This window comes from Lepidochelys kempii, chromosome 8, assembly GCF_965140285.1.
Source record: "Lepidochelys kempii isolate rLepKem1 chromosome 8, rLepKem1.hap1, whole genome shotgun sequence".
NCBI classification, from domain to species: Eukaryota; Metazoa; Chordata; order Testudines; family Cheloniidae; genus Lepidochelys; species Lepidochelys kempii.
Window position 1 is genome coordinate 24,007,141 of NC_136387.1, and position 14,371 is coordinate 24,021,511.

Below are 14,371 nucleotides of genomic sequence, written 5' to 3' on the forward strand. Positions count from 1 at the left end.
ACAAAAATCCACCTACACTGAAAGAAAGAAATATATCACAATAATGTAAATATAAATCTTCCTTTGTTCCCTCGATGGTCATCTGCTGTTGTCTCAGAATAAAAAAGGGTAGGATCACACCTTTTGGCCTTGGTGAGCAAAGTTATGTCTTGTTTGAAAGGATGTTTTTATACTTCTCTGTGTTTGTAAAAAAAAACCTCAGTTGCATATGAATTTAGTACCCACCAGTGAGAATGATGAATGCAGTGCACCTAAAACACACAGTACAGCTCTGCTATTTTCCAGAGCAGGCCTTGTTAATGGAGTAGTCTGGGAATAAACACAAATGGGAACTAGAAAGCGATCCGTAATCGATTTTCTGTTTATTAGCAAAAGTAGAATTTTACTTTAGCTCTCCAGAAGTGAAAGACTAGCTGTGGAATTTAGGCAGATGTATTTCAGAATTCACCATAGCCCCAGTCCTGTAAAGATTTAGGCACTTGATTAGTCCTGTGAGGAATTCCATTGGCTTTGATAGATAAAGTTAATACGTGCATAAGTCTTCACAGGATCGGTGCCATATTATGTTGTTAGATATCTGCACAAGTTTGATCTTCTTTACAACTGCAGCTCAGATGTAGCAGGGCTTCTCAAAGGTTTTTTGCTGGGACCCCCTTTGAAAATATTTCAGGCTGTCATGAGCCCACTTCCAAAAATACCATACCATGGCACCCTTACTTCTGTGCTGCTGCTGGTGGCTGTTCTGCCAGCTGCCACTAGCAGCAGTGCAAAAGTAAGGGTGGCAATACCATACCATCTTCCGACCTCCCTACAAAAGCTTTGAGACCCCCTTTGGGTCAGGACCCCACGTTTGAGAAATACTGGATTATGCTATGTACTGGATTCTACTACTGTATTTCAGATAATCTCCTTATACAACTACAGTTTCAATAAAGATCTCTTCGTAAAAGGTCATTCAAACTTTGCCTGTAAATAGAATTAAAACAGATTACATTTTCTCCTCCCAATGTCCATAGTAGCAAAACAAATTGAGAATCCATGACATTTCATTGCAAAAAGAAAGTTAAGGACAGAACTTTCCATTTGGATTGGTGGGTTTTTTTGGAGCGTTTCTCTGGCAATGCTACAGGGAAGCTGCAGCCAAAGTTTGAGAGAGGAATCACAGTTGTTTGCAGATGCATCAGGCAAGATGCTCTTGGTGCTGATTTCCAGCGTTCCATGAATGTAGAAGCCTGGCCAAAGCTGTAGAGTAAGCATATCATTGCATTCCAATGGGATTGGCTTTGTCTTGTGAGAATCAGGATGCCAGAGTTGCTAAGGCTTTTAACACAAAGTTGGCAAGCCCAGGGCAAACGAATACTGAGGCTTTTTGTTTTGAAATTTTGCTGAACTATAGCACAACTGCAAGGTTTCTCACTAACTTATTCAATGTTCTAATCAACTGTGGTCTTATTTTACATGCTTGCCTCTCTAACCCAACAATGTTTTGTTTGGTCCCAGAATTTCCCTGGATACCTGGGTCCTGTTAAAAACAGTTTACCCATCACATGATAGGCACGGACTGGAGTTTTGCCACATTTCTTTCTTGCATTGGGAAAGTAGTAATAATACTTTACTGTTCTCCAGTGGTTTCCATCTCAGGGCATCAGTGTGTTCTACAAACATTGATAAAAAAGTAAAGAAAATATTGTGATCACTTCATCCACCAAGGAAATAGAGCTATCATTGTGGTGGAACATAAAGTTGTGTCAACAGAATACAACTGTTTCTGAGAGGAGCATTAGAATGGGAGAATGCAGTTATCAGAGTTGGAATTTGACTCGGACACTAGAGTTAATCACAGCTAGCACCCTGCAACTTTTAATGACCACAAATGAAAGAGACCTTAGTTTTACATCTCATTGAAAAAAAGGCCTCTTCACAGCAACAGCACACCTCTAACATCTTGCTTGAGTTCCTGAATCATCAATACTAATTTCTTGCAGCACCTTCAAGGTGTTCTTTGAAGTTCTTATTCAAATACTGACTCATCCCATCTCCCCTCTTGCTAAAATGCCACAGTGCATTATGGGAAATACAATCCAGCTGGGCAACTCTGTCCATAGAGGAGAATGGGGACATGAAATAGCCTAACGACAACTCCGGTGAGACACAATGTCAGCATTTTCAAATTGAAATTTTGTGTGTTTCAGCTGAAACTTTTTGGGGTCATGTGTTTGGGGTTTCAACAAAAATACAAAGTTTTCCACAGAAAGACATTTTTCACAGGAAAATTACAGATTCACTCCTTGCATCTGAAGAAGTGGGTTTTTGCCCATGAAAGCTTATGCCCAAATAAATCTGTTAGTCTTTAAGGTGCCACCGGACTCCTCGTTGTTTTTGAGGATACAGACTAACACAGCTACCGCTCTGATACTTGGCACTGAAGTTCTAGTTTCACATTCTAGCACCAGTTAAGGCTGAAGCGTCGGATGCAATTTTAGTCTAACTTTTTGGGGTTTTGTAGGTTTGAGTCAGAACTCTGATGCTACTTCAAGATAGAGTTTTTGCAGTTGAATACTGCTACATTCTGTTTCACCTAAATGTATTAAATTTTAAAAAATCATTTATATTACTACTGCTAATCTGATTTCAAAAAATATAAGTGAGTCAAACAAATTGTTTAATGAATTTGTCTTCTGATGTACCGCACATAAGGGCGTCATGGGCAATTGTCCAACACTGATATAAGTGGAAGCCAAAAGGTGCGAGATCTACAGTTCCAACTTGACAGACACAGAATAGTGTTCACTGTTATTGACCACGCATTGTCACTCACAACATGCTTGTGTTTAGTAACTTATGCTACCGGTTTTGTAAATGCATATTTAATAGCAAAGCTACAAATGATACCTGATGCAGGATCTGATTTACCTTTTTTGACATGTGGGAGAGAACATGCTCTTCTGATTTTTGTCTTTCAATAGATTTTTTGGGGGCAATGAAAAAAATTAATGTCAAATGAAAAGTTTTAATCAGTGTTTTTCAAACTAAAACCACAGTACACCTAAACAGGTGTTCTCCTGACTAATTCTTTAATTAAAGCAGTTCCCAAAAGGACTTTTAAATTCTGTAGAAAAATAGTCAGGCTCACAGATTTAATTTTATGCAAGTTCTTCACTGAATTGCAAATAAATACAATCTAGTTTAAATCAACTAAGGAAAAAAGGCTAGAAGAACCAATCAGGCTGTGCTCTTGCACATTAAGGAACGCCCAATAGGATGGTCTAATATCCTAGAAAAGAGCATCAAAGTTATATTACTTTTTTATTTAGAAATATTCAATAACATACAAGTAATGTAATATCACATCCGCTGTACAGTAAATACCTTGGGAAGCAGTATGATTATATCATAATAAGTACCTTACCAAGTACTTACCTAAACAAGAATGTTTCTTCAAGCAAAAGTACAAAGTTTGGTTTAAAAGTTATAACATACATATAGTACATAATCTGCAATATCCCAAATTTAGGTTAATAAGTAAGCAAAAAAAGTCTCTATTTTCTTGGTATGCAGGAATGTATCCTAACAGTTAAGATCACTAACTGGAGTTACAGTTCCAAAACTGACAGTTTATTCACTTCAGCTTTTGTTCTAGGTGGTGTGGATTTTTTTTTCAAAAACCAAATGGACTTAATAGAAAAAATCATTTTTGATATTACATTGAAACAGTTCCTAAAAGTGCTCTGCCCTCACACAGACCCTGCCTACCAAGGGGCAGCTAATCAGCTGATTCAGTCTGAAACCAGTGAGTTAGAAGTGGTCCTCAATGTAAAGTGGCTGAATATTCTATTGACAGTGAGAGTTTTGAAGAGGAAGAAGTTGTTCAGTGCTGTTCTAAACAGAGAGTCATGTTAATCTACCTATTCTAGAAGAACTGTTAGCACTGTTGCAGGAAGCTCTGTTGTGAAGGCTAGGACTATAACAGGGTTTAAAAGAGAACTGGATAAATTCATGGAGGTGAAGTCCATTAATGGCTATTAGCCAGGATGGTAAGGAATGGTGTCCCTAGCCTCTGTTTGTCAGAGGGTGGAGATGGATGGCAGGAGAGAGATCACTAGATCACTACCTGTTAAGTTCACTCCCTCTGGGGCACCTGGCATTGGCCACTATCGGTAAACAGGATACTGGGCTGAATGGACCATTGGTCTGACCCAGTATGCCCATTCTTATGTTATGCTCTTATGTAACTCAGTCGACTGTCTCAAAGCCATAGATTCCCTCATAAAGTTTCCAACTTACTGTAGTTAATTTTCTATTCTGATATTTCTGGTGCAGTATGTGCTAAATCCAGTGACTCATGATACAGTATCAGACATGTAAGATGCTATTCCAGACCACTACTGACCCTTCTGAAATTGACACATCACAGCAATTCCAGCCCAGCGAAACCAAGACAGACTCAAAATGGATCTCAGTGGTTTTCTTCCACTTTACTTCCTCAGTGATCAATTTATGGCCTAATCTGTTCAGAAAGCATTGTCTTCAAGGTATACTGTAAAACCGTTAGGGAATTTTATCTTGGAGATGATTTTTCACAAGCAGCTTTTATACATCATAAATCAGAGTTTACAATTGTAGTGAATAGTGAGAGAGAAAACCCACATTTTTAATAGCTAAGGAGTTCATTTCCTAGAAATCTGGGAATTTGAAGATAGAGACTACAGATGACAGCAGAAATTGCACACTGAATTTGAATTGGGCATCTTTGTAACCTAGGATGAGATCCTCAGCTGATGTAAAGTGGTGTAGTTTAAACTGAAGTAAATTAATTTACCAATTTATACTAACAGACAATATGACACCCTACAATTCCATGTACTGGATGTTTACACATTATGACTGCATGCACAGACTGCCAGGACTAATTTCTTTAAATGCTCAATAAAAAGGACAGATAGCTAACAGATGTTCCTGCTTGACACTTTTGGCATCAGATATACCAAACCTGTTTTTCTGAAAACAGAATGATTAATATCCTATTTATTCCCATCACCACACTTGTTCTGTTTTCAGTTGGGTGTCCATTTTGTTATCATTCAGAACCCTGAAAGCTAAAGTAAGGATGCACTACTTAGGCTGAGTTTTTCCATGTAGCTGAGGCACTACATGAAAAGGATTATAGTCCCTTACTTTTATTTAGCACCTTTTATCCCAAAGGAAGCAGGAATAGGAGCTTCATGGACTCTGTGCAGAACTTTGCCTGCTGTTGAAATGCAGCCACCCATTGAAAATGCAACAGCAGCACAACATAGTGCTCTTGTAATGAAAAGTGAAGAACAACATCTCCAGTAGAAACTGGTGGGAAATGTAAACAGACTAATTACTCATGTTGTAATGTGACCAAGAAAGTAGGACTAGCAATAGGATGGAGTGAAACTCTTAACAAAATCTGAAACCAGGTTAATCTTGGAGAGTTATTACTGAGCAAGGAATTCTGGTGTACATGGGCCTCCACAGTGGTAGACAAGCAACACAGTCAACTGGAGACTGCAGCTGTTGGATGACAGGGGTGGGAAGCAGTAGAACATTTCTTGGATGGTGTATTTGATGCCATCCTCAGAGTCTAGGGCAGTGGTTCCCAAACTTTTCGGCATCACGCCCCCTTTTTAATTCTCGTCCCCCACCTGTCCTTTACCATCATCCAACCTCTCTTGATCCTTGTCCCCTGAGTGCCCCATCCCGGGACCCTCACCCCTAACCGCCCCCCTGGGACCTCACTCCCTATCCAACCCCCCCTGCTCCTTTTCCCTTGACTGCCCCCTCCCAGGACCCCCTGCCCCCTCCGGGACCCCTCCATTCAACCCCCCCTGCTCCCTGTCTCCTGACCGACCCCCAGAATCTCTGCCCCATCCAACCGCTCCCTGTCCCCTGACTGCCCCCCCCAGGACCTCCTGCCCCTTATTCAACCCCCTTGTCCTCCTGCTCCTCACCCCCTTACCATGCTGCTCAGAGCGGCAGGACTGGCTTATTGGAAAGACTGGGAGGTGGGCAGGCGCAAGCCATAACTGGCATAACTACAGGGGAGGGTGGACAGGAGGGGAGGGGCCGGGGCTAGCCTTCCTGACCGGGAGGTCAAGGGCCGGGCAGCCTCGTGCCCCCCTTAGAATTTCTTCATGCCCCCCTGGGGGGCGCACCCCCTCCAGTTTGGGAACTAATGGTCTAGGGGAAGGAGAAGTCAGCTGTTCAAAAACCATCAGAACCAAGGCAGTGTTGTCATAATTGGGCCTACAAATTTATCCTAATTGTGAGGTTAACTGTAAAAAGTGAATGTAAGTTTGTAAGATATCACAATAACATTACAACAAATGTTGATGCGAAAAAGTACCAAAAAAAAAAAAAAGACTAAATTAGTCCAACCAAAAAGTCTCACTGTGTTTAGATTAAGCTTGGTAAACAAGAATAGCATGAGACTGGAAATCAATTAACCAAAATTGGTGTGTCTGAAATTAGGCCTATTGGTGAAAAAATAATGAGAAGATGGGCTATGCTGCCCACCACTCCCTTTTGGGATTCCTTAAAGAAAGACTGAATTGCAGTGTAGATATACCTTAAGGACAAGATTTTTAAATGGTATTTAGGTGCCTAAAGATGCAGATAAGCACCTATTGGGATTTTCAAAAGTGCGCAGATGTCTACGTTTCTATACCTATAAAATGAGGATAACAATACTTTTGTACCTCACAAGTAAAGGTGAAGCTAGAAATAGTTTGTAAAATGTTGCATTTTCCCTGGCATATATATAATATATTGAAATATGAAGTATTATTGTATGTGTCTAGCAAATGAAGATGGGCGTACAGTATAAACTGGGCCTGGGATTTTCAGAGTCCTAAGGTAGCTAGGCCCCTGACTCCCATTGATTTTGGGGAGTGGGATTCCTACCTCTATTTGACACTTTTGAAAATCCCAAGTTGAACATTCAGTTAACACCACCTTGCAGATCCCACTACAGTGTGGTTTACAGATGAGCTACAAAACAACACTGGCTGCAGTGTCCAAGTGAGACGAGGACAAAAGGAAACCTATGAGGAAAATGTACCTGAAAGGGTAGGTGGAAGTATTGGGTCTTTTGTTCTTTATATAGAGATATAGATAAAGCAGTATGAAAAAACTAAAGGGGCACCACTGGATTCCAAACAACAGTGTTTACTAAATATACACAAACACGCCAGGCCTAGCTGTACACATCTGATTGCTCTGACTTGGTTCAGGTGCCTTCTAAAAAATAGAACACATTTAGTGCAACTATAGGGCACACATACCATTCCTATATACTACAGGAAGGAAGTGAAAGAAGAATGAGAAGATAGAGGACAAAGTTGAATGGGATGAGAAATGTTAGACTAAAATTCCCAGCTCTATAAAGTAATCTGAAGTTCTACCTTTTGTTTTATGTGCTTTGGGACATTTTATATGGAGGGACCCCAATTTAAAAAACATATTGCATATGTTAGCAATGAATTCCAACTTACTGCTTGTCTTGATATCATCCCAGTGATTTAGCTTCACCACACAGAATATTAACACATTTTTCTTCTCTAATCTGCAGGCAAGCCAGCATCAGAGCTAGAGAGCATCTACAGATCATGCTCTGCTGATTCTCAGAGAAGTAAGGGAAACTAAGAAAAGCTGAACAGGAGCTTTGAATGTCAGCAAAGCTTTGGGAGTAGCCAAGGTTCATAATGCTTTCTAATTCATTAATTTTTGTTGTGTGGTGTGTGGTTGCTGGTGAGTATTTGCTTCAGGTTGGGGGGGGGGGGCTGTCTGTAAGCAAGGAAGCAAATACTCACCAGCAACCCCATACCACACAACAAAAACAATAACCCAGGAACCTATCCTTGCAACAAAGCCCGTTGCCAACTGTGCCCGCATATCTATTCGGGGACACCATCATAGGGCCTAATCACATCAGTCACACTATCAGAGGCTCGTTCACCTGCACATCTACCAATGTGATATATGCCATCATGTGCCAGCAATGCCCCTCTGCCTTGTACATTGGCCAAACCGGACAGTCTCTATGTAAAAGAATAAATGGACACAAATCAGACATCAAGAATTATAACATTCAAAAACCAGTCGGAGAACACTTCAATCTCTCTGGTCACTCGATTACAGACCTAAAAGTCGCACTATTACAACAAAAAAACTTCAAAAACAGAATCCAGTGAGAGACTGCTGAATTGGAATTAATTTGCAAACTGGACACCATTAAATTAGGCTTGAATAAAGACTGGGAGTGGATGTGTCATTACACAAAGTAAAACTATTTCCCCATGTTTATTCCCCCCCACCCCACTGTTCCTCACACATTCTTGTCAACTGCTGGAAATGGTCCACCTTGATTATCCCTACAAAAGGTTGGGTTTTTTTTCCTCTCCTGCTGGTAATAGCTTACCTTACCTGATCACTCTCGTTACAGTGTGTATTTTAACACCCATTGTTTCATGTTCTCTGTGTATATAAAATCGCCCTACTGTATTTTCCACTGCATGCATCCGATGAAGTGAGCTGTAGCTCATGAAAGCTTATGCTCAAATAAATTGGTTTGTCTCTAAGGTGCCACAAGTCCTCCTTTTCTTTTTTCAGAAATTATAGGCTGTGCTGGACATTCCACCATAAAGACAATTGAAGCAAGTTGCTTGTGCTTCATACTCAAATGGCTACATTTTAAATCTTGATAAAAGTTAGTGCTCAAAATAAACGGGTAACCAGTTGGTGTTGTGCCATCCAAATAAAACTAGGACAGCTTTCCCCAAAGAAATACCAAACATATTCCATGCAATATTGGCTGCATTCTGGATTTATTACTGTAACTGCCACTTAAGAATTATCCATGTGTTTTCTAATGCCTAATCATATACAGGATCATCACTGTTGCAAAACCAATTAAACCCTTTGTGCTACCAACCAAGGGCCAACAGTTGTAGTCAGCTTCCCTGTGCATATAGGTAAATGCACCATGCTGTCCACTGAGGCACACACAGTCTCCAGGAACAGGAGAAGTGTTTGTTGCCTGCCAGGCAGTTAATTGTAGAGTTGGTGTCTGCTGGGAAGCCAAGTGCCTTTCTAGCCTTCCAGATGGAAATGAGGGGACTGTTAAGGGAAAGTAAACATTGAAAAATACATGGAAAACAAATTAAACACTATTTACCTTATATTTGCTCAATAGTTTGATCTATTCTGATTGGTCCTATGTTATGGAAGGTATTTTAGTGCTTTTTTGCAGGTAAGACCTGTGAAATAAAATAACTTAGCCTTGTGAATGTGGAGAGAGCTTCTCTAATATCCAGACCTATAAACCAGTTTAGTAGTGATGAGTGAAAGTTTTCAGAGCTTCACTTTAGATAAGCACCCAGAAGTTTGGAGGCTTACATGAATCTGATCTAAATCACTTGATTTGCAAATCTTGTAACAACTGGCTTTCTTGCTGCATTTCTTGTACTCACTGTTTCCAGTCAGGTCAGAAATGCTAAGGTTCTCCTTTTTTTCCATTTGATCTTTCAATCCGAATCAGAATAATAATAATTAATCATTTTTTTTAAAAAGACAGAGGCATGCAGAACAAGAGAGCTAAACATTATCGAACCATGGAAAGCAAAGGTTTGGTTTCTGGCCCTCATTATGTTTTTTGCTCAAGGAAAAGATGAAGCTTTGGGTAAGTTCTTATTTTTATCTGAAATAATTTGCTCATCTTTATCATATAGGCTGCTAAATATTTCTTCCTGGATTTGTAACTGATCGGCCACAGCATTTTTGGTGGCATCAATATGGTAGGAGAGAAGTATATATTACATTACCTGGATCTACAGTACCTTTATACTGAATAAATGTCTCTCCACTAAAAATCATTGACATACACTGAACACTCTTATAGCAAATATAGTTCTGACTCATCTAGTAATTTATGATGGCATACTATTCCTTCAACATTTAGAATGGCAGGGACCACGTTTTTGTCCTTTGTAGAATATAACTCTTATCTTTATTGAGGCCTCTGGGTGCTACTTGTAACATTAATATTTAGGGTGAAATTGACTTCAATAGGGCCAGAATTTCACCCAGCACTTTGAACAACTTCTAATAGTGTCAAATATTGTGTCAAATTATTACCTGGATTTCCCCACTGTCAGCACACATCTTTGTCCACTAGACCACATTTGAAAAAGTGCTCAGGAATCCAGTAAATTCATTGTAGGATTTTAAATTGTCATTTCTCTTTAGCCTCACCAGCATATTTTGATATTTGCAAAATTAATTTACCCTTGTCTGTAAGCAAAACATATATATTTAACTTACTTTCTCATCCCTCTTAATGTTATTGAAATGTACAAGTTGGATAAGAGTCCAAATAATATCACATAGAATTTAGAGAAGAGGATGGTGCAAGAAAGAAAAAGGAGAGGACTCAGGCAATTTAGGCAAGCAGGAATGCAAATAACTTGTTACTGCATGAAATCTCACATATTGATTGCTTCTTGAGTTAGAAACATTTTGGAAAGATCAGAGGTCGCTTAAGTCCTCCAGATATAAAACTGCAAAAGAAACAAGCCCTGCCAATTTCCATTCCTCCCAACAAAAGGGGCCAACCTCAATTTTCATTTTGCCATTGCTCCAGATGGAAGATTAATGGATTAATTCCAGTAAAAGATTGACTAGTTTATGTGCTCTTACCAAAACATCCTTACAATACCTTACTATTGGGTTAGTCATTTTAATTGGTGTAACTCAGGAGGACTGAATTGCAAAAGTGTGATCTCTAGAGCTTGGATAACTGTATCCAAGCAGAATACAAGGAAGTGAGTTTGCGGATTCAAGGAAAGGATTCCATTGATAGTCTATTTACAGAATAATCTAGTTATTTACTTAGAAGGTTATCACTTGCTTAGAAAATGCCATTTGTTCTACTCTGACCAGTGCAACACCAGGAATTCCCTAATGGTTTCCTTTTGCTTTTGTAAGAGACTCTCTGGCTATTATAATAGTTGGCACCCTTCTCTAGACCTCTTCTTGACTGTAGCAGTCTTATCCAGTGATGAGCTGCCAAAATCTGAAGAACCGGTTCCTTCAGTCGCTCCGGGTCTTCGGCGGCACTGAAGGACCTGCCACCGAAGATCCGGAGCGAGTGAAGGACCTGCCGAAGACCCAGAGCACCACCAGGTGAGTAAAAATTAAAAAGGGATTTTCAGCCAGGGGCACTCAGGCGGGCCGGACAGGATGGTCCTTAGGCCCGGATGTGGCCTGCAGGCCGGAGTTTGCCCACCCCTTTAACAACCGGTTCTAAACTGGCTTCAAAATTTAACAACCGGTTCACGTGAACCGGTGCGAACCAGCTCCAGCTCACCACTGGTCTTATCTTCTTAATTGTTTCTGGGTCAAAATGATCAGTTTCAATCTATAAAATAGATATTCCCATCAACTCTTGTTACAGGCATTCATTGCATCCCGAGACACAGTGACAAGAGAATGGAATGAGTCAATAACATACACTAAGCATAATCAAGTCTTCATGTTTTCTGTTCATTTGTTTCATGTCACAAACCCTGCCCATGAGAATTATTTTTCTCTCCAATGTTAAATCTTTATCTTCCCATTTAGTCATGATACAGGATGATAATTCACACACTGTCACACAAAGGTTCCCAAATTGTGGTCCGTGGACCAGGATCATCAACAAAACACTCGCTGGTGGATCTTTGGAGAGCAGGTCAGTCATAGGGGTTCTGGCTTATCTCCTGGTCCCCAGCTGAGAGGAACAGAATGCATACACGCTGAATTAGCTGCACTAAGCTCATATTTGGCACCATGTGAGAGAGGAAAGTGGCTCTGAGCCATATTTCCTCCTTCATTAATCCCAGGCCTGCTGGAAGCCAACCCACTGAGGCCAACAGGGATCCAAATCTGAAAATAAACACCACTTATTTAGGTTTCAGAGTAACAGCCGTGTTAGTCTGTATTCGCAAAAAGAAAAGGAGGACTTGTGGCACCTTAGAGACGAACCAATTTATTTGAGCATGAGCTTTCGTGAGCTACAGCTCTCGATGAAGTGAGCTGTAGCTCACGAAAGCTCATGCTCAAATGAATTGGTTCGTCTCTAAGGTGCCACAAGTCCTCCTTTTCTTTTTACCACTTATTTAGTTACTAACCTATCAATTTGGGACCCTAAATAGGCACCCAGGTTTGAAAATGTTGGCCAAACAAACCTTTGCAGTGCCATTTTTTCCAGGCAGCAGCAGCTTTTGGAGGCGGTACACCTGGGCGTGATAAGTAAGGATAGTAGCTCCATCTCTTGGTGCTAAACATACCCATTGATAAGTCCAATGGGTATGTTGCGTATTTCAAATCCGGCACAGAGTCACTCTTATTTTCCACCTTGCTATTTTTCTCTATATCTGCATTAGTAAATACATAGGAGGATCTTTGACCCCTATCCTCGGTTGGTGTAATTTAGTACAGCACCACTGACTTCTTCCTGATTTAACACCTGATATCAAATATTTCCACATAGAAATTATACTCATCACGTTAAGTTCTAAATACCTGTCATTGATTACCAGATACTGAGGCACTGATCCAACAGAACACTTCAGCACTTGAGAATTCCCATAGACTTCTAATGTGCTTAAAATTCATGCATGTGCTTTGTTGGATCAGGGCCTGAGTGCCTCCTGGCACCCGTAATTCCCACTGCAGGAGTTCACCACCTCTCCGCTGGGAGCTGTGCCAATCAAGCTAGAGGATCAGCACTGCAAGCTCACACCAAAGACTTGGTTAACAATTTTCACTCATCCTATCTACAGTTCTTTACAGCTCTCAGTGGATTTGTTTGTTATTGTTATTACTGGGGCTCCTGTACTTTTCCCATCATTCTGGTATTCTACTTATATATAAGTAAATGGCAGCTTAATACTACAGAGCATTGCTGTTTTCTGTTTTCACCGTATCTATGACCTTAGAATGTCTCCTGTAGTTTTCCCACCTGACATTACCCTAACTACATGCCAGATATCTCCAGGTATGACAGATGGCACAGTAGATGTCCCTGTTTTCTGTTTCAAATCTGTCAACAGGTTATATGGCAGTTTATGATATGCTGGTATCCTTTTTCTTTTCTGTTCTACCAGGCTTTTTTCCCTGGTGTAAGTGTGGGCAGTGAGGTTGGAAGAGGAAGGAGGAGGGAACATAGGGTTAATTAGGGGTTTGGTGTGGCTGCATGCGAAGTAGTTTATGTTAGTGGGTGGGAAGGGATTTTTAATATTCTTTTGTTTGATGAAAAGGGAAGTTTAATAACGCTGTTCAGTTATTTCTAGCCTTAAAAACTTCTTTCCATTTCATGGGAAAACAATCTGACATCTGTTTAGAAGATTGTTTTTTAATGATCCCTTCAGTGTCTTAAATGGTCATTAATATTTCCTGTCATAATTTTTCACAAAGTCCCACACAACTCTCGTCTATTTTCATGGTTCTTACTTCACTAGCATTGCATAGCATCACCAAGCTTTTACTCCTGTCTGAACGAGTTAGGGTAATAGCCGTATCCATCACCGCTTGGATTCAATGACATTTTGTCGTACTCATCCTAAATATTCTCAGGGTTTTCATCATTTGCAAGCCCTTAAAGCCTGGGGGGTTTTTTGACTCTGTATGAAGCTATCCTGTTTTCTGTCTCCAGCTTCTCTTTATCCTTTGTCTCATCAACCTGTTATAAGATATCACGCATTGAGTGCTCCAATCCAACTTGATCCGTGCCTGTCAGAACCTGCTGACAAGGCTTGTATCATTCCCATGGTTAAATTAATCTGTCATAAAAATCTATTTTTAGTTCTGCCATCTGGTAGCTTCTGTATTCATTTCTTTCATTTTCCTTTCTACTATTAAAGAGATAAAGGTATTCAAGTCATTTTTCTATGCAAACGTTAACAACCTCTGTACTACTTTCATTTCCCAGCTTCTTACTAAAATTCTGAAGATTTTTTTCTGATCATATTTTCACTTTTATTACCTCATTAAACAGATCCACACCTGCCTTCCAAAGTCTCCTCTACTGCTAATTTTAGCATTAAACTTAATTTACTGATATTTCATTTGAATGGAAACACATGTAATATGAGATTTTTATATTAAACCATTTTTTTAAGTTTATATGATCTGAGAACCTCAATCTTTCCACACCTAATTTTCTTCTATTCCCATTTCTTGTCTTCTTTTCTGTTCTCCTCCCCATGCATGCCATATACCTTATTATGAATTCTATTTATTGTTTATAAGCAATAATGGACAAAAGTGAGGGCATTTCCTAGCTGTTAGACCACGGGCAGGCAAACTT